Genomic DNA, 26,554 nt, shown 5'->3' with positions numbered 1-26,554 from the left:
AGGCAGTGCAGTGGTGTTTGCTAGAGACTATTAAAAAAAAAATTCCCACAGTATGTATTTTACTTTCCAAGGTAACGATGTGGAAAATCTCACATACCTATAAAGACTGTTCTAATTAGTTTTTAATGTGTATACAACAAATGACATACTCTTAGGGGCTAGAGACTTTGGTTTAAATTATAGATGTAAAATCTATTGCTCGGCTCACGCTTTTATACGAAATGAAGCTGTAATTTTAGACAATCTTACCATCTCTTTTCTGAGATGCATTTAGTTAAGAGCGAACTAAAGAAAATTTTTAAAACCTCGTTTGGAGTTTACAGTTACCTAAACATATGTAAATCAGTACTGAGGGTATAAGTCCTGCTTTAAAATTTTCCTGTGCTTACTAATGTATCTGGAAAAAAAAAAGAAATTGGCAAAAATACACCCTTTTAAAAACAGGTTCCCTGAAATTAATTCCCTTCCTATTTCCATTAAAAAATAAATTGACTAAGAACAGCATGAGAAATGATATATTTAAAAACAGAAATGTAATTTATATTAACTTTATTCATGAAGTAGTGAATATATTTTTCTCTTTTCCTGCTCTTGCCATTTAAAGTCATGCGTTTTGGAGAATGCTTCATTAGTCTTCTCTCTCCTTCTTTTCCTTTATTGTTCCCTTCTTTCTTTAATTATTTCCTCCCTTCTCTCCTTCCTTCCTCCTTCCCTTTCTTTCTCTCTCCCCCTTACCATTTTTTTGAACTTTTGGAGTTACTTAGATTACACTTTTTCTTTTTTCACCATCCTTTTGCTCCAGAATGTGGCACTTGTGGCAGCACACAACGAAACAACTGACAAAGTCACTAGAATTGGCAGCATTCGTGATATGTAGGATAGTGAAAATGACATTCATTGAGGTAGTAAGCCTATACATTTACAATGATGAGTTATTACAGGCGATAAAGTCAAATGCTTCTACCAAAGCATTTGAGCTTTTTGTTTTTAATGTGTTTGAATAGCCTCCGCAGTGCCTGTGAACACCTCACCAGGGCAATCTGTTGGAAAATAAGTGTAGTGACTAAAATGGGAAAGGGAACTCTCAGTAGAGCAGTGCAGTTTCTTCAACCATGAGGAGTGACACAAAAAAGTCTGAATAGAAAACCTGATTCATTTTTATGTTCTGTCCTTTCTGAGTGCTAAGGGATCAAAACTACTGTAATACTGACTAATTACTTTCTTAAATAAGGTGGGACCAATGAATAAAAGAACGTATGCACTTTTAATGAATATTAATGATAATAACTGATCAAGAAAGGAACAGCTGAACAAAATAAAGATGCTCCAATATTTATCAACAACAAGATTACTGAAAAATAAATCCTGTAATATTCACATTTGCTTTATTCTGTTCTGACTCTGGACTATGGGGGTCTGGCACAATTTCAAGCTGAGACCAATAGTACATCAGAGCCTCACAACACAGTGTTTTCAATAAGTTTTGATGCACAGTGATCTGCAAAAAATGTTCAGGACAGAGAATGTTCCTTTAGGGCTAATGGTTTGGAATCATTGACTTTGAATGAATATAATCTGTGAAAGACTGATTACATCATTAGCACCCAGTTGTGCTATTGATTACAAACAGAGCATGCTTGCTGTTCTACCACGACTTAGCAGTGCTTGACTGACCTTGCTCAAACATGCTGATATTATGGGGATGTTTTTTTCCTTATTTATTAATTGGTGTATTTATATGTATGCGTGTACAGTGATTGTATATTTCTAAGAGTTTTAGCTAAATTGGGCTTTAAAATGAAGAGTGATCTTTGTTCTGCCTCCTTTCATCTAGTTGCATTAACGCTTGCCAGAGCAATAATTAGGCTTATCTAATAGATTTCTCCACATTTTAAAATCAATAATAATGTGAAAGATTGGTCTCGTGTAACATTTAGTTGATTGTGGGTTTTTTGTTTGTTTGTTTGTTCTCTTTTTTTATCAGGGTGTCTTGTGGGTAATGGTGCAGAAGAATGAGCTACTTTATTTCTTTTTTCTTATTCTTCATTTTAATTAAAGCAAAGTTTAAAAAAGGAAAAACAAAAGAGTATGTTGTGTAGAAGTTGCATTTGAGACTATAGCTAAAGAGGGAAGCTTTGGTGCATGTATTGGGCACACTAATTCTGTGAAGTCAATAATTTCTGACATATAAAGTCACTTAACATTTTAAGGTACGTGCAATGTTTAAACAACATGTTTTTGGATCTGATGGGTCACACACTGTTTCAAATTTTCATCCATTGCCCTGTAGTTAAATTACTTCTGCAGAAGCACAAAAACACTGAATTGTTTCAGGTGCCACAGTATGTCTAACAGGTGTCAAAACAATAGTGGTAATGTATCAAATGGAGAGAAGAACATAGTGTCAAAAGAAAGAATTCAGAAAGAGAGGAGGAAATAATATTTTTGAAACTTAAGAAAGACAGGCAACACAGTACAGCATTAAAAGGCAAGAAAGATTGTGAAGGTGTAATTTGGAAATAAATCTGAACCATAAGAGCTTCTGTAGTTAAGCTGATATAAAGGTTGTACCTGAACATGTTTAATTGATTGCAATGTGAAAAATCTGTTTATGAGTATAACGAAATTTTTCATGCTTTGCTGACATGGAAGCTTCTCAGAAATCAGATGAAAAATTGTTGAGGTTTTTTGTTTGTAAGAAGAAAGCATTTACTTGATGGAATAATGCTAGTATGTTTGTTAGTACAGTCATGTTCTCCTTTAGAAGTATAGAAAATTATATGTGTACATATATATTTAAATTATATTAATTTAAATGAGGACTGGAAATAAACTTGAATAAGCATAGGTCTCTCTTTTGAAAATGTTTTTAAAGGCATTTACTTGATATATGGCGTAGTTAGAGGATGTTATGCACTGTACATGCATGTGCATTGTGAATGTATCTATTAAAAAATCTTTAAGCATATTCTGCAAGCCTGCAAATTTTGTGAAATAGTTCTTTCCTGCTATTAAGCGAGGGTCAAACCTCAGCTGGAATATCCTGTTTTTTTTTTTTTTTTTTTTTTTTTTTTTTTTTTTTTTTAAGATGCTCTGTTTTGAGGAAAGCAATATAAGGGAAATCACTGAGGAAAGCAGGAACAGAAAAGAGAATAATCAGATGTCTAGAGAATATTTCATCACTAAAATTTTGAGATAATCAGGGACATATAGAGAAACCTAAGCATAAGGGTGGAAGAGAGAGCAGGGTTAGGGATGGGGAGACAGTTTCTGGATGTATTTGGAACTGCTGCTGGCAAGCAGAAGGGGAAAGGGGCGGGGGGGAGTAGAAACAGTAATCTATCTCCAGGTACGTATGATAGTGAAATTAGCAGTACCGTAGAAGATTCATAAAAGCCATAAGGAGAATTTTCTAATGACATTGACAGAGATAGGTTGACACTATTGTGGGAGATTACAAAATATCTATTACTGGAATTTTTTTTCCTCTAAGTAATGATGGGTAAAAATTTGATGAATATGATGCTAGATGATCCTTTGTGGAGGGGAAGGAAGAATAATATATACCATATGATCTTATAGATGACCTCGCAATTAGAATCTGACAGTTGTTAATATAAGATTAATGTTGTAGGCAGAAAAAAAATTCAGTAGTGAAGATCTGTCAATGCACCACTGGCTGAAAGAAGTTAGGCTTTAATCCATTTGGTATATTATATTTTCAGCAAAAAATGTAAGGAATAGCTGAATCTTGATTCCTTATAATTAGCTTTTGGTCTTCTTCAATAAAAATAAATAAAAATGCATCTTGTGTTTTACTTACAATAATAATGGGATTAGAAGGAAAATCAGGCTGGAAGAAACTTAGAAGTCATCTAGCCTCCTTCTCACTCCAGTTTGCACTGGACTATTTCCAGTCTAGTCTTAAAAATTTCCAAAGATGGAGGTCTGTACAGCCTATGTAAGTAGCCTACTCTTAGGATTGACCACCTTCAAAATGGTAAATAGTTTTGTTTTTTATATTCAGGCTAAATTTCTTCTGATTCAGATTACTTGTAGGCCTTTCACCATATGTATCTGTGAAAGCTGTGGTTCCATCTTCTGAAGAACCAGTAAGCCTAGATAGACTTCTGTTGCATCTCACTGATGCTATATTTTCCCAGGCTGAACAAGCCCCATTTCATTAGACCATCATTAGCAGGTGGGTATTCCATTTCTTATGAGAGTGCAAAACATTCCGGGAATTTTTCTTAATTTAATCTGTTGCCAATCAACAAAAACTTGATTACTGATTTGGGTATTGAGGAAGAAAAGAAAGTAAACACTTGACATGTTTTTTTCTCTTTATCATGCTGAGAGAAGAGTAATAGGCCTTATCAGCCATACCTGAGGCCTCAATCTACCCACATGCATAGGCTTGAAGTCACTTAACACCCACTCACTGTGTTGTGGGTTTAGTCTCTAGCTCAGATACAGTTCTGTCTGTGCTTGACTATAGTGCTGGTGACCCTCGCCTTTGGACTGGCAGATGGATTTCCACCTTGATTTCAAGCCTGCCTTGTCACTATAAGCTGTCCTTGATTGAACCTTGCAACTATGTCTGGTTGCACTTTGCTCAGGTACCATGGGATAGGGCCCTGGCTGCACATTGCCTCAGTTTCCCCTGTCCCCCTAATATGGTGCACACCTTCTGACTGTGTTGTAGCATTCCATAGATCTGGCTGTCTAATTGCTTATGTTATTGGCTTCCTAATACAAAATTCCCTCCTCAATAGGAAGTCTGATTGCACTCAAATACCTGGCACTTTACTGGGCCCACTTGGAAAAAAGCAGTTTTCCTAATCAATTATTAATAGGATCACACAGTTGGAAACATCAGGTTTTATAGCAGTGGCTGTGAATGTTCCCTATCCTCCTTACAGTGTAATTGCCCTTCTCACCCACACCCTCATTTAAGGATTAGTAGCCAAGGGAGCAGCACCTTTCTGGATGGAGATTGTACTCCTCTTGGGTTGCTATCACTCTTCTGAAGGTATGCGCAAATTCAATTTTTTTTTAACATGCTATTGCTTCACAGTGTTTGTATCCTACTAGAAGGTACTGTCATGACTTTCTTTTGCCATGTGCTACTGGAAGAATTTGAGTGGTTACATTCTGGGAGGCAGCATTATCTTCTTCATGGGTCTATTTTGTAATTATAACTGTAGCATACTGTATGGGTTCAACTTTAGCTTACCTGTTAGCACTTCTGCTCTCAGCCTATTTCTCTAATAGAGACCATCAGCCAGGCTACCTCACTCCGGTAAGTGGTCCTAGTCTTGAGCATTGCACACAGACTGCAATTCGCAAGGAATGTCTGTCCTGATTTGGATCAAGCAATTAAGGACAGAGTTTTTCCTAGTTAGCTAGGCCCTACCTAGCCTGTGTCCTTGCTCTAGTGATTCTTGTCTGGACAGTTTTGTCTTTGAATCATTCCTCCTGTTGGCTGCTTCTCCAGTTTGTTGAGGTCTCTCTGAGTGGCAGTTGTGTACGCCTTGTCCTGTAAATAGATATCATCTGCCTAATTGAGTCCTCCCAGGATGCATTTCTGTGGGATTTGTTGCTAATCCTCTGCTAGAGCAGAAGCCATTAGATATAGAGCTGAGTAACATAACTTAGTGGGAATGGTAGTGATGAGTTGATAGTTGAGCTGAATTATGTTGGTGGTGGTTTTCAATCTTAATGATTCTGTAATTTATCAGTACGCTTTGAGCCAAGTAGAATTTTACTAATTAGGTTGCTAGCTCATTCAGGTCATAATTTCCACACTTGCATCTGCTGTCTGTAAGTCATCTGCTGCATTCAGCAATGTGCATGTTTTCACTTGATCAGGAATTTTACTCAGCGTGTGGCAAATGGTCCTACGTACAGGATGATAGAATGTTACAGTTTGAGAAATGCTATTCAACATTAACAATATGAATCCAAATGAGAATTTGGATCCAAATGAGAATTGTGTCTGTTGTTGTCATTGCTGTTGTCATTGAGGTACTGCAAATAGTAAATTTTTCTTCTTCTAAAACTTTGTGGGAATAATTATAGATTTTTTCATAAACCCATTAGTATTACATGAGTAAAACAAGATTATTTGCTATATTTCATGTATTCAGAAAACTTTTCTGGGTATATTATTTTTATTTACACTTTATCTATGCAGAAAACTGATACGGGAAAGAAGTTTTCTGAAGACTGATAATTTTGATATCTACTTCTAAAGCTAAGTGAAGATTTTCTGGCAATACATAGATAGGGGGAAGGGGGAGGGAGGAAGCTTTCTATTGTTCCTCCTTTTCGTTTTGTTTTATGCCTTTTGCAACTATTTCTCTCCAATCTGTTCCTACTTTTACTTTTTTCATTCATGTGTAAGTTGTTTTCTTCCCATCCTAAAAGTACCTGTATCAATCAGCATTTGCAGTATTCATGTGCAGTGCAATATATTGTGCAATTGTAGATAAGTTAGTGTCTTGTGAGTGATGCCTTTGTATTCTATTGCTAAGATAAATTGTTAAGAATCTCTGTAATATCTGTTAGAGTACTGGTACATTCTGTATATCTACTATGAAATTTTTTGAGAGTACAGTGCTTTTTCTTATGCCTTCATTTATGTTTAATTGCTTTAACACTTTGGGATTATGGAAAATTAAGGGAAACTTTTATTTACAGGATTTTTTTCCATTAGTAAACAGTATTGTTCCATTAAACTTTGAACTGAGTTGGAGCAGTGACGTGATCAGCTGCTTCCCTTCTATTCTAGATGTTGGCATGTAAAAAGCTCCACAACTTCTACATATTAATGAATGTAGAAGTGCAGTAAATGAATCTTCATGCAATATGAAGTTATTGATGTAAATACTATAGGAAACAAAACAATAGTCCATTATTATAGATTTGATCCGTTTTTTTCCCTATTGCTTCTGCTGTTCAGTTGACAATAATTTATCACATTCTTTTTCTGCAATATCACTTGACTTTGCTTTAGTATAATTGTTTTTGCCTTTTGAATGCTATGAAAACTATGATTCTTGTTGTGTTTTTTTTTAATCATCTAATAGAAAAGATAAAATATAGCATCTTTTGGAAATATTAGGGTGAAAAAGTAGTTTCTGAAACAATGCTGGTAAAGAAAAACCACAGTGTTTACCAGTTTTCTTCTCTATTAGAACACCAAAGATGGATTTTTAGAGATTAAAAAAAAAAAAAAATAAAAATCACAAATTTCAGTTTCAACCTCCCCTTGCTGTTGAATGCAAGCCTGTCCTAATTTCCAAATATTGTTAATGTAGTACATCTTTTTGCTTGAGCTCTAACACTAGGTTATGAAACTAAAATTGTGCACTGGATACCAGCAAGTCAGTCTCAGTGGTGTGGTTCTGTACCTGAGGGTTTCATTGCTTTCTGACTATTGAATTACCTTGCAGATGAGGCCCAGTAAGAAAACCATCCTAGATATCTTGAGAGGTAATATTTCTTCATACTAAGCCTGTGCATATTGGTGATTGATTATCCGATCAGGTTATGCTTATTACTGAATTTGGGTATTTCCAATGGCATATATTTATTTCTGGCAGTAATTTTCATACTGCCAGAAATAGCTTAGTGGCAGTTACTCTGTTGTGCTTAACCTCATCTCAGTTGCCTGCCTGCATTCTTGTAAATGTTGCCAATGTCGCCCACTCAGTTCATGTTTATACCTTTATTTGTTATATATATATAACATATATATATATATATCTGTTCTGCATGCATTCATTTTCCAGTAGCACTGATTTGACTGAAAAAAATGGCCTGTGTGTATTCCGTTATGACTGAACTAGACTCAGCTGCCTACCTCTATTTCTAAAGTAATTCAAATGCGGGTAGATTCCTTTCCAGATATCTGTCTTTGGGTTGCACACCTTATCAGCTATCCCACATGTACCTTATAGCTAAGACAGCTGGGCTGGTTCTGTTCTTTAAGCTTGTAAGATTACTCATCACCTTAACACTACCTTTGTTATAATGCTATTTGTATCCATCTTTATAGATCTGTCTATAACACAACACAGAGGTATCCATACAGAACTCCTGGCCCCTGAAGAAATAAGTGTTGTATAACTTCTATTGCTATTAATGCAAATTTGTAATGACTTAATGGAATTTTTCAGCTGTTTAAATTTCAGAAACTTCTTTACAAATATTTGTTAGCAAATATCAAATGCAAGACAAAAAGGTTTTCAGTCTGATAAGTCAGGCTCAAGTAATTCTAGTAAGTGGATTTGCGTTAGGCTGGTGATCAGTCACTAGTGGAGTTCTCCATTTTAGGGCCAGTTCTCTTTTATATTTTAATTAATGACTTGGATGCAAGACTTGAAGATCTTAAAGCTATGCTTAATAAGTTTGTGGACAGCACTAAATTGAGAGAAGCTGTTAACTGGCTGGAGGGTGGAGAGGCCTTGGATGAAATTCAGGAGGAAGCTCTGGATTCTGCCACCTGGGCAAGGGCAGCCCTAAATATGTGTTAAGACGGGGGATGAGTGCCAGGAGAGCAGCAGCCCTGTGGAAAGGGATCTGAAGGTTCTGTCTGAAAGCAAATTGAATGTGAGAGTGCAGTGTGCCCTGGAAGCCAAAATGACCAAACATACCCTGGAGTGCATCAGGCCCACCACTGCCAGCCAGGTGGGGTTGGGGTTGTCCTGCTCTGTGGCCACCCTTTGAGCACTGTGTGTGGGTTTGGGTGTCACAGTACAAAAGGAGCATAAAATTATTACAGAAAATCCACAGAAGGGCTATAAATATGATGAAGGGTGTGGAGGGCTAGAACCTGTTGGGAGCTGGATTTAATAATCCTTGTGGGCTCTTTCCAACTCAGGGTATTCTGTAACTGATATAAGAAAATACAGAAAGAATCATTAAGATGCTCGAAGCACATTTTCTACAGGGAGGAAAAAAAAACCAAAACATAGTATACGGTTGTCAAAAGGTCAGAGGATGAATGAATATGACTTATCAGTCGTGTGATAAGATTTTCATAGATATGATTCATCAATGTTCACCTTTCTCACTCATGTTTCAGTCCAATTTATTTTCTGTCAGAAAATACAGGCATGAATTGCAAAACAGGAGGAAATATATTCTGGGTGCTGCCTATTAAGTAAGGTGGGCCATTTGGGCTGTCTTGGATGCACAGATTGAATGACCTAGATGTAACGTAAGGTTTCTTTTTTGCATAACTTCAAAGATCTGGAAAATGCAGTTTCAGTAAGATATTCATGCAGGTATCAAGTGTCAGGAAAAAAAAAAAGAAGACTAAGGAGGAATGGTGGATTCAGACACGGTTCAGATGCATTGGCTTTTTTTTTTTTTTTTTTTTTTTTTTTTTTTTTAAGTTACTTAGGATGATAACCACAAAAGAGACTGTGAAGAATTGTTTAATCCAGAATAGGTAAGCAGACCAGGGAGGTTTACAAATTGGCTTTTACTGCATGGACTTTTCTCTGTGCTCCTGTGTGAAATAATTTTAAAACACCTACCAAGGATATACGATTTCAGAGCTTTGAATGGTAACCCAGATGAAGTGAATTTATATCAGGCACTTATTAAATCAGTAACTGAAAATTTTTGTTTCTCGTTTTTCTATTTTTTTTTTTTTACATGCTAGTGGAAACTACAGGATATTATGCTTGTATTCTTGTATGTTTAAGAATGTAGAGGGGGGAAAAAAATTCAGCAGTGCACTAGATTAGTATAATAACCTAGAATGTTTGAAAATACTTGCATGGAAGAGGCAGAATTAGAAATTTTCATCAAATAAAGAAACTGAACTGCAGAATTCCATGACATGCATCCAGTACATCATGGTGTTGGTGACAGAGAGGTCCCTGCTCACTTTCCTGGACTTACAAGTGGGAGGACAAATAAGGAGATGATTAATGATTTCAAAGAACAATTTTTTTTATATGTAAATAATGTTTGTTGTCTAAATGTTGAATGTGTGTGGCTGTAGTTTGAGAAGATAAACTGTCTCTAAGAACATGAACAGATAATCCATTTGTTTTTGTAATACAGCTTCTTAAAGTTTTTTTTTTTTTTTTTTTCTGTAATATGAAGTTAAAATTATTTTCTAAGCCAATTGTTCAAAGTAACCCACAAATTTATGCTGTCCTGCAGATTGTCACTTCTGTTGCTTTCATCTGCCATCTTGTGGTATGTTAGCTTAATCTCAGGTGTATAAAAATACAGATACATTATTTACTGTTTTACATTTTTTTCCCTATCTCACACTTGCAATTGCTAAAATGAGGCAAGCTGATTTTATTTTTATGAGCTAAGATGTACAGTAAATGGATTTCCATGCACCATTTTCAGTATTGGAAAAATAAAAAATGGTTGAAAAATCAACAATCTACAAAGTTCTTCAATGTATTTCTGCTTTACTAGAAATCATATATAAACAGACTTCTGGACTTTGTGCTGATGTGGCTTCGTAAATTAGAACTTCTCATGAAAACTGAACTTTTGAAGTTAGTTGCTGGTAACATTGTGAATATATGTAAGCTTAAAAGTAGATTTCAATAGGCTTGTTTTAAAGCCAACAGAGTTCTTAGAAGTTATGCAACTTCTCGCACTAAAACTAAGTCTTGTTTTCTTTATGTGCTGAGCTTTTCAATGGAATCTGGGGATTTCTGTAATGACTGCTTTTCTATTCTTAAGAACAAGCTACCGAATCATAGATTTTTTTTTTTTTTTTTTTTCCCAAGGAAACTGCTACGAAAACGTATATTTCTGCATTAGCTGTATGATATCACTGTCAAGACTGTGTCATTGAAGTTCTGATAGATCGCATGGAGAGGATCTAACACAATGCTGCCTCCCTAAACACATGGAAAGATTGGAGATATTCTGTCAACGGTTAGCAAGAATAACACTGGTGGCTTTTCCAGTCAGTATGGAGAACTTATGGACTTGTCACATTTTCATGTGCCCTAAGTTGCCAACTCAACTGCATTTCACTGTTGATTACTTTTTTTTCTATCAAAAACACTTTACTGTATCAAGCCTTTTGGGCAGTTTTGCAGATGATGCTTGGCAAGATGTAAGGTGTCAACAAATTCATCATCTGAGATAATAGATAATAATTGCGGTTGTATTTTTCACTAATGCTCTGTTCTGGTGGTTTAAAAGACAGTTATCATACTTTCAAGAAGAAAGTAGAAATTGCATCCTATCATTACTGTCAGCTTTTTTTTCTACTTAAAATAGATGGGGTGTGATTGCAATGGATCACCTTCGATGTGTTAATTTCTGATAGAGACAATATAAGTTCTCAATTTTGGTGCGTGCTTTGTTTGTTTTTCCCTCTAAGAAATTCCTAACAGTTCATACTCATTGAATAAGCAATCTAAAAATCTAGAGCTCCACTGCAGCCAATCTAATTAAAGAAAAGGCTTTGGGAGGGCACCAGAATCTTGAGGGAGTTTAAGTGGTTGTTAAAAGTTTTATGATTAGAAGAAATAGTTTTTTATATCTTGTATCTATTTATTACATCATAGTTGCACATACTTAACACAAGCTTGCTTCATATACACTGGTATAAGATGAATGCTTTATAGTTAATGAGATTACTTTGGGTTGATAGTGGAATAACTAAAAACATAATGTTGTTTGAATATTATAGGAGTAAAGAGAAGTAGTACATAGTTTCAACAACTAATTTGACTGAACTATCAGACATATTTTGATTAAAGAATCTGAAGTAGCCTTATTCAGGTATAGGTAAAAATACTTATATGACACATTACATTTTCCAAATACGTGGGGTATGATTCTTTAATCTGTCAGAAAGATTAGTAATTAAAAGAATGTTAAGTTCCATGTGCGTGTACTAAACGCTGTTATTATAGAATGCTTTTCCACATACAACAGTGTAATAGAGTGCTTTGTAAAATGTTAACTCTTAATATTTTAATAATTAATCAGGCATGAGCTAATTAATGAGTAATATTTAAACTTGTCTAGCATTTTAGAAGAATATATACTCTTCTGTTTCTCTGTCACTCAGTACTGAGTGCTCAGTTGCTGACGTGAAGCAGTTCTTAGAGATCGAATAGGCTTTGAGACAAAACTTACAGAAGATCTGATATTGTTTCTATCTGTCTTCCTAAATGTCACATGCACATACTTAACAATCTCCCTTCACTCTCCTTATCTGCTCTCTTGGCCTAAAAGACAGATGATTTAGCACTGCCAAGAGAAATAATATTTTCAATATTTTAATTAAAACTTTGAAGAGAGACTTGAATGTGCCTGGATATGACTGGAGCATCCCTATTTTGTAGCTTCTAATAAAAAACACGTTAGAGATGTTGAGTATCTTTTTCTAGCACTTAGGCATTCTACTATTATCCCAAAGTAAAAATTCTGACCTGAGTATTGATGCAGTAATTGTAATGAACATGTATTCATGAAAAAGTGATTGGGCTACTGTAAAAAGGTCTTCTGCACTTCAAGGCATATGATCACTGCGGATAAAACTTTAGGCATGAGCTGATATTTTTTAAAATAGTATTTGTTATGCAAAACAACTCTGGGAAGATTAGATAAAACTTGGGATATATAGTAACCTGAGGAAAGAGGTTAGTTGTCTGGATGACTGATTTTTATCTTTGCCTTAAGGGACAGGTCTAATACCCTGCACAAAAATCTGTTTAGCTGGGGAAGAAAAACTTTCAAAGTTTGAAGTTCTTGTTCCATTTAAAAGGAATGAGCTACTCTGTATCCCTCAGGTCAAATGTAGATATTTTAAGCTATCACCTGTGGAAACTGGTAAGACAGAAATATAGCCTATCTGCCAGCAGAGGAAGACCGAACTAGCCATTGAGAGGAAAATACTGCTTTGTTACTCTCTTATCAGAGAAGTATAGGAATGAATACATTGTTCTCTGTCAAAGAGAACAGGAGAATATTGTTTCTTTATTTGTTGGGGTAATTATTATGAACTGATGCACAAAAGTCACAATTGATTCAGAAGATGCTTAAACAAATTTTAGTGTTACTAAAAAATCAATGCAAGGTGAAAAATGTACAGCAGCCTCTCATTTGTATCTTCAGAGCTATATGTGGGCTAAAAGCTCTGCCAAAATCCCTCTTCACTTAAAAAGAAAGCGCTGTAGTCAGTAGCATATTTTATCAAATCAAGGTGAAAATGGCTGACTAAGGACACTGACGGATTACCATATTATTTTTATCAGTGATTTTTGCTCCTAATTGGAACTTGATCATCAATTCCTTCTTAGTCCCTTAAATTGTACAGAAGTCATGAAAGTATGTATTTAGAATCAGCTTTTGTGCCAAAATGTAAGTTGGTGCTTAAAAAAACAAATTCTTCTAGTTAGATGGAGTGTCAAACTTGTATCAATCCTGAACTGTGAAGTAGGTGCTTGCCTCGTTAAGAGCAGGTAGTTCTACCTGATTCATGCTAACAAAACTTAACTTTAGCCTATTATGTTACTTCCACTGTCATCCTCACTTCATGTTTGTTTTAATTAATTGACTCTTAGCAGGAAAAGGAGCCAAGACAGCCCATTAGGGCAGCAGACCTTAACTTCTTCCAGAGACTTATTTTAGCCTTGTTATGTAAGCCAATCTGTTTCTCCCAGATGTAAATTTAGGCAACTTGTTTGCTTTATACTTTTATTTCTAAGAACTGAGCTGGGGTTTAGGATCAGAGAACATAGAAGAGGCTGTTGCTGGGCTCCATTTCAGCAATTTGTGGGTTGCAATTACTTTGTCTATTAAAAGGATTGCTTGCCGTTATGTAGTTTTCTAATCTACAGCCAGGATTAGACTACTTACTGGGGTTAAGTTCATGGTTCAACTAGAGAGCATCATTACTCAAATGTGAATGGACCCTATATCAGTCAGTTGAAAGTCGAAGGGGGGGTGGAGCAGAAGGTTTTCACTAGCATGACCTTTTTGATTTAAAAAAAAAAAACAAAAAAAACAATGTTGATGCTGGTAGATGTCATTGACTCAGATAAGGCAAGAGTGTTCACACAGAAAATGGCTATAAAGACATAGTGTTGGACTGAAAGAGTAATTTGGATGACCTTTTGGCTTGGTGTTGAGACCTGTTTCCAGATTACGCTTGTTATAAATTTGTCAATATGGCTAGGCTAAAACTAAGTTTTAAGATTGGCTTTTGCATTTACTGGTTAAAAAGTAAAGGGCCTTGGATTGAGATGAAGCTGAAAGTCCCTTATGATCACTGTGGACCAGCCTTCCTACTGCATTTAGCAGGAAGTTGCCATAGATTTCTTTCATAAGTCTACAGTAAATCTGAAATCATAGCTGAAGTCCATGGAAAGGACTGGAAGAGCATAACTGTAATTGCCACTGTGTAGTTCTGGCTAAAGAAAAGATCTTTAATAATGCTTTTTGTAAACTGAAATTGAGAGATGTATCATGTATTGTTAACAATGCTAGTATATCTATTGAATGACTCATAGTTGATATTAAAAAAAAATAATAATCTAATAAATACTACTTTTCCATCTTTTCTGTTGATTCAAATGAATTGAGGAGTTTGAGATTTGTACATTATCTACAATATATATATATATATATAATACAATAGTAATGCCTCTTATTTCCATGGAAACTACAACAGATACAAAGTACACAATAAAATTCATTAGAGCAAATCCTTAGCTACAAATAAGCAACTATACAGATGTATAATTGCCAAGTATACAGAGAACTTAGGCTGGTCTTTAGAGAACATTTATCTGGAAAGATTATCATGTTGGAAAGGAATAATCAGAAGTGAATGGAAAACCTTGCCTGTGTCACGGGCTTGTAGAAAAAGACTCAAAGAAGACCAGTTTCCAGAGAGAGATCCTTCCTTAGTGACAGTAAGCCCTTAAATGGGGTCTAGGAGAGGTGGAGCCAAGCCCCATCCCTTCCAGTCACATAGGCGAATTGCCTTCACCTGCGGCTGCTGAGGCTGACTCGGTGCTTGCCTCAGGTGATCAATCAGGTGTTCAGGCCATGATTCAATAGTTCCCATACACACTCCTGTTAGTTATGCGATTTTTTGCTGATGATGGAAAAAAGCCTCTGTCGTGCTCATAAAAGAGCCTGAATGATTGCCCAGAACATGTTTGTCTTTCACATTACTCACCGCTTTAAAACGTACCACACACCACCTCACTGTGTTCACATCCACTGTTTAGTTTCCATGAACATTCATCAATTGTTGATGAATGCCAATGGGTGCAATTTTTTTCCATGTGGAGGAATTCAGTGACAGATTTTCTTCATCCACACTTTCACACTGGAAGTCATTTTGTCAGATTGCTCCTTTGCAGGGAGATTCTCTAAAAGGAGGAAACAGGATTTGACAACAGCTCTTGAGAAATCTTTACTTTTATACTAAGTTTGTATGATGAGTGAGATATTTTGATCATATTCTTTCAGGATTTGAATTACAGTTGTCGTATCTGCATTGTGTCAACTTGCAGAGTTCCCCTATTCCACACCTAACATTTTAACCAAGCATAAGGCTAGCCCTGATAAAGCCATTTTGAGCTTCTAAAATATTTTTGCTTTAATTGTTCCATCAGAATCTTTGAAACCTGACAAATGGAGTCACAAGGCTTTAAGATGTTTTATTCATGCAGCCTTATACTATTTTCAATAACATTAATTTTTAATAGAAATAATAGTTGTCATTTTTATACTATTTTCCATCTCAAAGAAGGCTAAACTACTTTCATGTACTTTCTTATATATGTCATACCTTTTTCACTAATGAAATTCAATCTGAAAATACAGTACTAAAAAAGAGTTCTTGTTTTTTTCTTTCCCCTTTTCTGTTTTTCTGTTGCCAGTTATACTTCTTAACAGTACAACTGGATTCACATGTATGCCTCTGTGAAGCATGGTACAAGTATTAACAAATATGTGGAAATAGAGTTGCACTAAGCAATGCAACTGAATGTGCTAAGCATGCTTATTACTGTAATGTACTCTAATGGAACTGGCATGCAAGAATATGAATATTTGGTCATTATTATTGGAAAACAGATTGGAATGTTTGAAAGTATTGTAATTTTGAAGAGATGCAAATACTACTGTTTAAAATGGACTGATCTTTCAGACAGTTGAAATCTTAGATGGGAAGGAGAATGAAGGAGAATTAAAAATGCCTCTGCACTGATAATGAAGGAGAAAGGATGTATGATGTGTTTGATCAATTTGTTTTGGTAAGGTACTTGTTGGTAAGGTACTTGTAAGGATTGAGGAAAAAAAAATCCATTTATTCTAAGGAATTATAGATCCACAGGATACCCCTTTTACTTCCATAAAGAATTTTTTTCTCTGAATCCACTGTTTTGGTGGACAGTTTTTCTGAATGTTAAGAAATGAGTTTAAATATTTGTCATGGCAGATACTCAAGATCAGTATAAACATGATGACAACCTTACACTCTTTTTTCTTCTAATATATAACCAATATGTATATGCAAGTGAAGGACTAGAAACTGCAAGCTGTGTCATGCTGAAACTGAAGTTGCAGAAGTGCCAAATATCTCTGATGTCAGAGTTTTAAATACTTATACCAGTATGGCCAGAGTAGGAGGAAAGGTGCAGGAACTGCTTGTAGGGCAAGTAACTTAGGATGTATCAGCAAAAGATAATTAGGAAAAACTGAGTTTAGTCTACTGTAATACTGCCTGTTTAATTTTATCTTAGGTGAAATCCAGTGGTGATCTAATTGCTTTTCAATTATGAAGAATATTTAAATATTTAATTTGAAGAAAAATGATTAGTAATTGTCAAGGGTTGGAATGATTACCTGTAACTATGATAGTTTAAGCTGTATAGCTGATATGTATAGATGCTTAGAGACATAGTTATAACTCTGATTATATTTTGTAAAAGCCATTTAAGCTTATCCTATTGCAAGAGATAAAGAATTGAGTCACTGCATTGTATACAAACATTTTTTTGGATGGTGGAAGAAATTAGTATGGTAGTTCAAGTTGTATTCGGTATATACTTATGGGACAGTGAGTACTGAGCATACACTGAAATGTTTATTTTGTCTTTAGTAGTTATCACATAATTAGATTTTAATATTTTTAGTTTGTTTTTACGTATATCAGAAATTTGGGAAACTTTCTAAAATTGAAGACTATAGAAGATTTCTCCTTTCTCTTTTCTGTTCCCCCTCAAATAACCAATTTAAAGTTAACAATTATCCATGTATTTTTTTTTATTTTTCCAAAATGCAGTTATAGCTTTCCTCTACATTATAATGTCTTTGGGGCAGGTTGTCAATATGTGATGGAAGGTGAAACATATTCTTTCTGTTTATGGCCCTGGTATTATAAATTCCTTAATTACTGACTAAAAAGCACTATACTTTTAGAAACAATTAGAGGAATTGTATTTATTAGCCCTTCCAGAGCAGATGAATTATAAACATCCTTTTATCCAGTGACTGTGAATGAATAAGGTATAGTTTGTGCAGGACACCAGCAGTAGAGAGTGAAAGACATAATGACCTCAGTGCCAAATGCCCTTGTCAAGCCTTTTTTGAAAAAGTATTCTTTGATTTTGTTATAGGCATGATTGCTCATTTCAAAAGGATATCCATATGGCAGAAGAATGAGATGGGTATTGCTATGTCACAGAAAGGCACTGAGAAGCAAATATACAAGCTTTCACTACTTTTCTTCCATTGCCAGTTAACAGTAGCATCTTATCATAATCACAATACAATTTGCTTCAATCATATTTATGGATCAAAAGATTAGGTAACATGCAAACTATACCGGATCCATGAGACCAAGTAAACAAACATAAGCTGTTTTCAGTTGTTTGATTCTCTGATCTTTGGCAGGGATCTTCTCATGTCATTGGTCCATTGTTTAAACAGCTGTGCAATCCTACTATCACAGAGGCTGTGCATCACTAATGCCGCAGTGAACTGGTATACCATTTTGAAGCCTCATTGTAAGGATCCTTGTCTGTTTCCTGTGTTTCCAGAACGTGTCTCACAAAAGTTAGTACAATGAAAAGGAGAGCACAGTTGCACGTAACAACTTTTCCTTGGATAGTCATTAACAAGCTTAAAAAGAGTTTTGTTTCTGCAGCAGCATGGTTGTGAATACGCTGGGCCAGTTCCAGTTCATCCTTTTTTTTTAAAAAAAAAAAATTTTTGGTGGTAACATAGTTGCTCATAAGAGTAGAACAGATGTTACAACACTAAAAATAGATAAAATTATATTGCTACTATGTTTTGTTACCAGTAACTTGTCCTTTGGAGGACAGTCAGCTGTAAAACATATTATTGGTGGAATTTATTATGCACTGAACAGTTACCAAAATTCTTAACCGAAGTACGAAGCTCCCCTTGTTTTTTGTTTTTTGTTTTTTTTCTTTTTTCCTTATCACCCAGGCGGTTTATTTCACGGTTAAAAATCACCTCAGGTTTAGTTTGGTGTACTTTTTTCACACTTACTACAAAGTAATTAGGATTCAAGCTTATTTTATTCCACGAACATTCTGTGGTGGCTATTCTCAAGTGACTTCTATTAGCTCCTCTGTGTTATCATTTTTAATTCCAAATTCATAATTTAAAGAGGATAAAAAGGTGAAGAAATTGGACATGGTAAAATAAATTGAAAGAAGCAGTTATTCTAGGAATAAGGTGCTAAGATTTTTAATGCTTTTTTCTTTTTTCTCTGTGCCTTCCAAAAGGCTTAATGTGATGCAACATTGACACTGTTTAGCAATTTAATAATCTGCATTGGTCCACACAGGTAATTTGTACCTAGGTGTGACCATTAAGCACTCAGTGTGAATTAAGGAGATGGTATTCTGAATTAGGATTAGTCTAGCAGATTCAGTTCTGATGGTCTCCTTGGTGTTCTGCACATAGAATTGTCTGTGTACAGTGTGTCAAAGTGAAAGGGCTAATACAATTAGTGTCTTTTTTTCCTGTCCTGACTTTCAAGACCACCTTGTGTTCTTTAACAGCATAAGGTGCTGAGTAGGATACTGTTGGGTATAGCTATGATGTACTGTTGGGTATATGGTGATGGGTTTTTTTGAGCTTTGTGGTCCATGACCCTGCCTAATGATGAGAGAAAGATGTTTGTGCAGTTACATTATGCTAGGTTGGCTGATCAAGGTAGCAAGCAATGCACAAAACAAAAATTAGATGACTAACCCAAACAACATTCTTTACTGGTCATGTGAAAACTAGATATGGAGTGGGGAGCTTAATATCCTACCCTGAACTTCATTAGAAAATTCAGGTTCTTTTTTTTTTTTTCATTTAAATACTTTTAAGCTGCTAGGGGACATTCACAATTGAGGCCCAAGTTCACCTCACTTAACTGAGGCATGAATCATTTTTTCTTTGCCACTGAAAAAGCTGGTTACTACCAGACTGAACTATGGTGGCTAAATGGCTTTCAGGAAATATTCTTGATTCGTTGTAACTTTTAGGCGGGCTATTAGATGCCTTAAAAAAGAAATTCAGAATCTTAGATAACAGTTCAGATCTTGTTTTAAAAACTTATGTTAATTTTTTGCTAAGACTAAAGATATATACCTGCAAGGCAAAGGTAAACAAAATGAGTTGTTCCAAAACAATTTAAGAAATAATGAAAGAGAAACCCAGTTGAATAACAAATGGACATAACAAAACAAAATTTATTTTGGACTGTGCAGAGAGCTATATTATTTAGAAGAACTGAGGGCATCCTATTTTCTGCCAACCCTTAGGGAAATTCAAAAAAGGACAATACATATACAGCTAAAATAAAGGGTTTAGTTATAATCAAACCATCTTGTGTAATGTGTAAAGCAAAAAAAGAATGAACTCTGGATTTTCCTCAGAACTTCCATGAGGAATAAAATGAAATTTAGCTGGAACTGAAAATGTAGACATGAATATCTAAGGAGATCCTACCACCAGGATGTTCTGATACAAGATTAAAGGGGAAGGACAGAAATATCAACTATGCTAGTCCAACCAAGCAACGGTATCAAAGCTTGTGGCAGGAAAAGAAAGCATGACTTTGTTGGAATTATGGTTCCAAATGTAATGCTAAAAAACACATAGGATTATGTTGTTGAAAGAGATAATAGCAGAGGTTTGAACAAGATTTTTCTCAGTAACATTTCTTTTAGATTATAGCAAGTGCTACGTGTGCATGGGCACATCTTCACTGTTAGTTTTGATAGCTTTTGATAGTAAAGCAGTGGGACAAACTTTTTGATGTTTGTTGCGAAGGAATAATTTACATGCAGAAAGGTGAATGTCCATATAGGAACAAATATTTCTTTGGTCAAATCTTACAAATGTATGTCAAGGATCTGATGCTCGTATGAAACCATGCTGTTGCTAATGTGTTGTTACTTAGCTTTGCAATATCAGTTTTATCATTCAGTCTTACTTTTTCTTATAGTACTTATAAAATTAATTTACTTTAAAAAAAATATTAGATGAAGATCTCCCCCAAATGCATAAAACCTTACAGGTTTTTTATTTCGTATCTGTTACCACATTCACCTCTGAAGGTCAAAGGTACACTATGTACTTTTACAGGCCATATGGCAGTGCTTTCACATTTGTATCAGACTTGTGCCTCATTCCCATCAAAATCACAAAGATCTGGGCATGTTAGGAACTCATAGTGTTTTGGTAAGGCACATATTAGAGAATGGAGCTTGTTCTGTTTTCAAATGAGTAATATAATATAATATGTAAATAGACTTAAATAGACTATAGACTATATAAGTCTACTTCAGTGTCAGTGCCAAAATGTTTGTCCCTTAGAAAAATAAGATTCCAAATAGCTGTCTTCTGCCTCTTTGAGAAGAGGATTTAGAGTATGGAGAGGGTTTTGTATGTTTTTTTCTGTTTCATTTCTCATTAAAAGCTAAGTTAGGAAGGCTTTCTATTACTTAACAGTTTATACTCATTCTACTTATGGTAGAAATGATGCTTCTAAGTTGTATAAGTTGCATAAGAGTGAATTTTGTTCATCTGCTACAATTTTTTAGCTGCATTTGCTACGAGACACACAGCTCTATCATCTTCCCTGTTTACTGTTCTTGAAGGATAACAAAGCTAAAAGAGCAAAATTAACTAAAGTAAAAGCATTGCTGAGAGGTACACAGATGAAAGAGTGTTCAAGGAATATTTAGATACTGTACTGAGGGTCAAAGTTTAGTGGGAAATATTGGGGATAGATGGATGGTTGGAGTGAATGATCTTGGAGGCCTTTTCCAATGTTAGTAATTCTGTGCTTCTACAATTCTGTGAAAATTAACAGCTGTTGAAATGCAGTTCATAACTAATCATTAACATTTCCAGCTTCTTTTGTCTGCATTATGGTATGTATTTTAAATAGACATTCAATATTTTTATTCTTTTTTTTTTTTTTTTTTTTACAGATGAGAATTCAATTCTAAGACTGAAATACTGTTTTCAATAAATAATGTTTTATGTTCAATGTTTTGCAGGTGTTTTCATCAAGTTTCTTAAAAATCTGGTTTTCATACATCAACAGTTATGATTTCCATTTAACTGTGGTTTGTTCTCTGTGTTGTTTTGTTTATTGTATCTTTAAAGAGTAATATATACAAAATATATAGTAATATATAAAAAATATAATAGTAATATATAAAAATATTACTATTATTTTTAAATACTAGATTGCTATATGGTATTTAGGTCTCTCTATGCTGGAACTTTTATAGAAGTATAGAAGCTATAGAAAGCACTTTGCAAATTAGAGAAACATTTTTAGATCTCTTGCCATATTTTAACATTTAAAATAACTTATTTGTAGAAAATACATGCGAGTGTGTGTTCAAGATAAATTTCAACTGAATCTTGAGCTTCTACTAAGACTTAGGAACATAGTGGATAAGTAGATATATTTTACTACTAATGGTTGATTATCCAACAATTTCTAGGACCATGAATCCTTTGACCAATGTCTTAAGTGCTTAAATCCAAACATGCCCTTTAATACTGACAAAAAAAAAAAAAAAAAAAGACTTAAGCTACATTACCAACAGGTTAGAAAATAACACAAGCTGGATTCTGTATCCATTTCTATTAATATTTTATTAGTACTCACAAGTTCATTTTTGCTTTTTTTAACCTTTGCTTTAAAATGTTGCATGCTTACTGCTGGAGGAACTGCTTTTAATACTCTCTATCTCATGCCAGTGTAACAATAGACAACACTACTTTAATTATCTTTGTATCCAGAAAAACAAGTTTCATATCAAAGTTAAGATATCACTTATGCTTTCAATATAATGTGCTTAAAAATACATCAAAGTATATTAGCATTTCTATAAATGCTTCATTCTGTGGGTAATGAAATTACGGTTCAAAACTACAGAGCAGTCTGCCAAACAGAATTTTTACTTTCCTAGCCAGCCCTCAGTTAAAGGTCAAAGCTGATTGATACATATGAAGGTCTAGTTTTATGTCAACCATTTCTCTAATTGAAGTGCTCATTATGATAACAGCAATAGTTTATGTATGAGCTTTTGTGTGCCTATGCGTGCAAATACATTCATTGCAAACTTTTCTATTTTATTTTTGTTCTTCCACAGCTGTTACTACATAAATTTCTGCTATGGTAATGCAAGATGAGTCACTGCCAAGTCAGCTTGGAACTGAAACTGTAAATTAGGCCCCTAAGGAACCACAGAATTACCAGTTTAATTTTCAGATTTTCTATGGAAAGATGCATAGCATTCCTAGATCATATTCTAACACCACAGTGACCAAATGCAGATAGCCATTGAGTGAAATATAAAATCACTTCATCTTGTTTGACTTCCAAGGTATTTAAAGCTACAATTGAGACGGAAATTATGGAAAGAAATGTTTGTGGTTATGTTTAGGATCATGCTGGTTAGCCACCTGCTAACCAATCTATCTCTCTTTAGTAGAAGTATTTTCTTCTACAGTGAAGTATGTGTTAAGCCTGAGGGCCTATCTCTGTGACTTTCCTATATGCTGTACTTAGCTGTGGGAAAGATCAACTGTTCTGCAGAGTATTATATCTGCCCTGTGGTAACTTAATACCCTTGTAAGAGCCACCTAGGAAGTAGTAACTACTCATTTAGTTGAAAATATCCTATCTTCATTTTTCCTTTTTTTAACCGTGAACATTTAAAAAACATTAAGAAAGGGTGTTCTCTTCTTGATGTCAAACATCAACATTCATTTTGCAGAATTTCAGGTTGACATAACCAGCCTGAGAAGTTTTATACTTTATACTGCCATATGGTGCAGTGTATCCTTTTTGTATATCCTTCAAATTAAAAATATAGCATAAATGCCATCAACATGAAACGCTTAACAGTTGCCTGTAAGGTATGCAATTATCTAATCACAAATGTCTTGTGCAATGAACAGATGCAAAAAAAAAAAAAAAAAAAACCCAACCAACCAAACAAAAAAACCCCTTGTAATCTACCATGCTATTACAGTGCTTTTTTTTTTTTTTTTAATTTTTAGATGTCATGCAAACTTAGCTCTTTAATGCTTGTATTAATTACTCATTTTCTGTGACATTGTTTTATATTTTCCTCCCCAATTTTGGGTGAGTAGCTTATTTTAATGAAATGCTTAAGACTTCTTTCATCAGAGCAAGGATATAACAAATGCCTAATAAATATTTAAACCTTCCATCTGCCACAGTAAACCAGTATAGGCAAGGCTTCCATGTCCTCTGGAAGTATTCTGTAAAACATTCCACAGCATGTCACTGTTCTAGGAGAGCACGTCTTGGCACTGAATGGGAATAAACTAAGCTTTGTAAGGCAATCTGTTTTTAATTACGTGCTGTTTTAACAGTGAGGTCATCATGTAAAATACTTTTTCTTGGAGATATGAATAAAGTAATAAAGATCAAACAAATCCAAAATTTCCGAAATCTTTTTGTGCTTTTAAAAATTAATAAATACTACCTGTATAGTTAGTAAGCAGATCACAGTGGTGAGATTATCTAAGATTTCTAGAGAATACTGACCATGTGGGGTTAATACCATAGCACAACAAACTCGTGAGAAATCTCTTATTGTGATATAACTAGCTCTGATACAACATTGCTGTATTTGCTATCTCTTTCATTCTTGTTCAAGCAATATTTTTTAATCTTCAGTCTGTTCGTTGGGTATAAGCGAGGTATGTGAAATCTTGAATGTATTTAGAAGGATTCCATTATCAAATGGTAAAGTTATCTTTTGTATGAAAGTCATTCTTCATAAGATATCAAAGATGCGATGTGTATCAGGTGGTCCACAGTGCAAAAAAATATGCAGAAATTCTGTCCCCCAGCAAAATATAGTTGCTTTGTCTCTAGAATTGCCGATTACTGCGTTGCTGGCTGTTGCTTCAGTAGATCGTCTTCAAAGCACTTTTATAAAGGGAGAAGGAAAGGGGGAGTTTTTCTTTGAGGACATTTAAATTCCACAATAAAAATATGCTTGTAAAGTTTCATGTTATTCCACTTCACCCTGAAGTACATGTAGGAATTACTAAGCTAAACTGCCGATTCTCCTATGTTATAATAGCATAGTTCTACAATCAGATGAATTAAATCTGAAGACCTGAAAATAAATATCTGGAAAATAAATCTCTAGGGAAAATAATCTCTGCTGTAGACCTTAGTTTAAGGTTTGATTACATAAGCATTTTTTTTATTTGCACTTGCTTCACTCTGGGTTGGCCTGGAGTTGGATGAAAAACTTACTGATTCTCCAGCTTTTAATGCTCAGAATTCAACTAGGATTTTTTATACATACTATCAACTTAAGCAGAAATGATAAATAGGAAAGGAAAAAAATCAGCTATATGTATGGGCACTGCTGAGTCACGGCCTGAACCTCTGATTGATCACCTGAGGCAAGCAATGAGTCAGCCAGAGGAGCACAGGTGAAGGCAATTCTCCTGTGCTGCCGGAAGGGGTGGAGCCAGGCTCCAGCCCTCCTAGACCTATTTAAGAGCTGGCTACCAGTGGGGAAGGATCTCTTCTGGAAATCTGCTCTGCTGGAGTTTTGTAAGTGAGCCCAGGATAGGGGTAAGCTTTCTATTCTCTTTTTGTTATCATTTGCTTTGCCAAACTCTCTTGTTTATTTTGTAATTGTAACATCTTAATATTTATTGATTATACATCTGGTTAATTATCTGTGGAAAAAAAATGTTTTTTTGAAATGCGTTGGAAACACGTTTTTCTCTAGTTTTCCGTGACTGGGAACAGGAGGTGAAGTTTGAGTAAGGAACACAACACGCTGAGCCAATATCTTGCTAAAAATGGTCATTGTAGCATTGGTTTTGTGCATGAGAAAGCAGTGGTTTTTAAGTCATAACTGATCTTAGAAGTTAACACGAGAGTTCTTTTAAAGCGAACTACACAGCTTATACCAGCTGGCTAATTTTGGGAGCTGTTGTGATTGATGAAAGTAGTTTGACAGTGCTCTGAAAACTGCACAAGGGTCATTAAAAAATCAGCTGCCAGAATCTCTTGTGTCATGCACTTTTTCAAAGCAATTATGACTAACTCCTCCCCAGGCTATTCTGACAGATAAACTGTGGAAGAATAAGCTTAAGTCTTACTCCTTCTGAACTATTTCTGTATAAATGTTTTTAAGATATCTGAAACAGAAGTGAATCAGAAACACTTGAACTACAGTCTAAAATCAAGGTTAGAAAAAAATACTTCATGGGCATGTTTCCTTTCTTTAAGAGAAGCACTGTCAACCACACTGAGCAGCAGAATTAAGATATTTCAAAGGCCCTGTCAGTTCTGCCTTGCAAAAAAAATCCCTGCATGGTCAGTGTTGTCAAGGGACATATCAGACAAAATTCAGAATTCATTTTCATGACTGAGGTTCAGCTGCAGCATTTAAATGTGCTTAAGGGTATACAACTTGCGTATTTTGAACTATAACAGTTCTAAGTGGTTGGTTTTTTTTTAAACAATGTTCTCTAAGTATTTTGTTTATCTGAAAGAAATAATAAGTATGGTAATATTCACTGAACAGTGCCATTTTCATTTCAAAGTTGTGATTATTTTCTCGTTTTTTTTTTTTTTGTTTTTTTTTTTTCTTCCCCCCCCAGTTTCTTGCATGCATTTTGTGCTTTGGAGTTAAGGAAACTTGCTCAAGAAACTAAGACATTACAAAAGTTGTCATCAAAGGTAGTAGGTGACAGCAAATATCTTATTCATATATTAACCATTCCCAGAGATGTTCATCCTTTTGACTGATCTGGCTTCTTTGCAACCTACTGCAGAAGATTAAATACCTTGCACCTCCTAAATAAATAAAAAGATTCAGAGATTCAATATTTTCCCTAACATTTGGTCGTTTGAGACAACTACAGAACAGGTGGTAGAAAAATCTATATCTCTCTTAACCTAGAGAGAAAAATCAAATTAAATTGAATTTTAAAGGTGTATCCAATAAACTAGTGGAGAATGATGTCA

The 26,554-nt window shown here is 34.8% G+C and overlaps 1 long non-coding RNA gene across 1 annotated transcript; it reads left to right on the top strand.

The window, feature by feature from the left end:
- Nucleotides 1–4,996: 4,996 nt before the first annotated feature.
- Nucleotides 4,997–10,799, top strand: LOC128091313 (uncharacterized). Its single transcript, XR_008211349.1, has 3 exons — nucleotides 4,997–5,032; nucleotides 7,458–7,497; nucleotides 10,776–10,799. It is a non-coding gene; the product is annotated as an uncharacterized LOC128091313 (long non-coding RNA).
- The last annotated feature ends 15,755 nt before the right edge of the window (nucleotides 10,800–26,554 follow it).

Source organism: Tympanuchus pallidicinctus, unplaced genomic scaffold, assembly GCF_026119805.1.
Source record: "Tympanuchus pallidicinctus isolate F22 unplaced genomic scaffold, pur_lepc_1.0 scaffold5, whole genome shotgun sequence".
In the NCBI taxonomy this organism is placed as follows: domain Eukaryota; kingdom Metazoa; phylum Chordata; class Aves; order Galliformes; family Phasianidae; genus Tympanuchus; species Tympanuchus pallidicinctus.
Note: the sequence above shows the minus strand (reverse complement) of the source record. Positions and strands in the feature narration are given on the sequence as shown.